Here is a 2,595-nt window from a genome sequence, read left to right on the forward strand (position 1 = left end):
CAGAAGTCATACCCTGCCAAAACACTTTTACTAGTTGAATAGTCTTGTTTCTCAGTTGCTTATCCTTCACATCCACAATTCACTTTGGTTTTGCTCAATAGGTCATATTTTCTTGTAGCTCCACCTCTTTAGGCTCAATTATATGGAAAGGATCCAGTTGGTACTTCTTGAGTTGAGACACATGAAATACATTATGAATCCTTGATAACTATGGGGTAAAGCAATCTAATAGGCAATTAGCTTGATTCTCTCTAAAACTTCAAATGGACCGATGAATCTAAGAGTCAATTTCTTAGCTCTAATTGATCTCCCAATTTACATTACTGGTGTAACTTTTAAAAATACATGATCACCTACTAGAAACTCCAATGGTCTTCTTCTTCAATCGACATAACTCTTTTGCTTGCTTTGAGCTGTCAATAGCTTCTATCGAATTAACTCAATCTTCTGAGTGGTTTAGTCCATAATGTCAAGTCCTACTATGCTTCTTTTACTCAACTCAATCCAACACAATGGTGATCTACACTTTCTTCTACATAAAGCTTCATAGGGTACCATTTGAATGCTTGAATGGTAGCTATTGTTGTACATAAATTCTGCTAATAGTAAATAACTATCCCATTTACCATGCAACTCTAGTGCAAACGATCATAACGTATCTTATAGAATCTGAATGGTTTACTCAATCTGCCCGTTGGTCTGAGGATGGTAAGTAGTGTTAAATTTCAATGTAGTACCCATAGCTCTTTGCAATGCTCCCTAGAACCTAGATGTAAATCTTAAATCTTGTTCAAAGACTATATCCTTAGGGACTCTATACAAATGCATAATCTCATAGATATATATCTCTACCAACTTCTCTAGAGAATCATTGATCCTGATGGCTAAGAAATGAGCTGACTTTATCAACCAATCTACAATCACCCAGATAGCATTGTGCCCTGACTGAGTTCTTGGCAATTCGGAGATGAAATCTATAGAAATGCTGTCCCATTTCTACATAGGTATCTCTAATGGCTATAATGTCCTAGCCAGCCTTTGATGCTCAATCTTCACTTTCTAACAAGTCAACTACTGTGCTATAAGCTAAATCACGTATCTCTTCATTCTTGGCCATCACCAGTAACACTTCACATCTTGATACATCTTCGTAGCTTCTAAGTGAATAGTGTCCTTGCTGCAGTGTGCTTTATTCAGAATCACCCTTCTTAAATCCACATCATTAAGTACCCAAATTGTAATATCCTAAAACTTCAAATCTATAAAAATGGATTAATTAAGGGATAAATTAGTTAAAAATATGATTAATTTATTTAATTATGTTTTTGGGTGGCTAATTGGATTTTTAAGTCATATTTGGCTCTAAATTGAGATAGGATGAAAGTCGGATCAAGTCGGGAAGCATCGGAGGGAGCAAAACTAAGTTATTGCTCACTGTGCCGTGAGCCGCGGCTTGTGGCATGCTCTGCGGCGCATAGCACAGTAGGCAACTTAAAATTTTGAGAATCATAAAAAATAGACAGTTTTTGGTGTGGAAAACTTAGAGCACGAAGGGGGCAACTTTAGGCACTGCTAGGGCATCAATTTGGAAGGATTTTGAAGATGATTTAAGCCTTCAAACTCTTGGATAAGTTTCCTACCCTTCTCTTCTACCTTTTCATCTCATTTTCATAGGATTTAGAAGAGTGAGAATTTGGTCTGATAGGATTAAGCCATGAGTCAATGTTTTGAAGGTTTCTATTGACTTTAAAGGTTTAATTTAGGTTTATTGATCTTGGATATGTGGTAATATAAAGCTACTTTATAGTTTAGTGGGATCAAGCTTTATCTTGATCATAGGGTATTGAAGTGTGATAAGTTGAGATATTGAGTTTTATGTTGTGATAGAGTTAGAAGGAGACTTGAAGGGATGAAGTGAACAAATTCTAATCTTGACAAGTCTATTTGTTGAGAATTTGAGTGAGAAGTGGGAGAATTGCAAGGTTATTATTAGCTAATGGTGCTTGTGTTAATTAAAAATTAACATATAGTACTTGTTGATGTAGATTGTGGTATGGGAAGACTTACCTTGACACAAGAAGAGAATTAATACCACGGGTAACCCTTTTAGTAACAAAAGGGTTGAGGTAACTAGATAATTTGCATTGTTTATTACCTTGTATAAGTTATTCTCAAGTTTCTTTTCTATGAGTTGTTGAGTATATACGCATAAATTCTTTAAAGGTTAACTATTTTAGAAAAAGTGAAGTATTAGTTTGTAAAATTCTATATTTTTAAAGTAAATGGAAAGATTTTGTTATACTTGTTTGAAAAGTTGTTTATGCATGTTCAAGTGGAGATATATAGTGAAATGTGGCATATTAAAGGGTGGGAGGTCACCCTAGTGGAGATAGTGAAGATTAAGTCCATATGGCATTGCTAGCACCTCGGGACACCAGGTGCAACATTTACTTTCCTTAGTGCCCGAAAATGGGTGCGGTGTTGGAGACTTACTCTCCGTAGTACCCAAAAGGGTGCGGGGTTGGAGACTATGCTCTTTAGCATCCATAGGATGCGGTGTTAGAGTAACGACACCCCAATTACTTGTAATAGGGG

The sequence above is a fragment of the Prosopis cineraria genome, unplaced genomic scaffold (genome assembly GCF_029017545.1).
Source record: "Prosopis cineraria cultivar Desert tree isolate PC_DT_omini unplaced genomic scaffold, ASM2901754v1 PC3, whole genome shotgun sequence".
Taxonomy (NCBI): Eukaryota; Viridiplantae; Streptophyta; class Magnoliopsida; order Fabales; family Fabaceae; genus Prosopis; species Prosopis cineraria.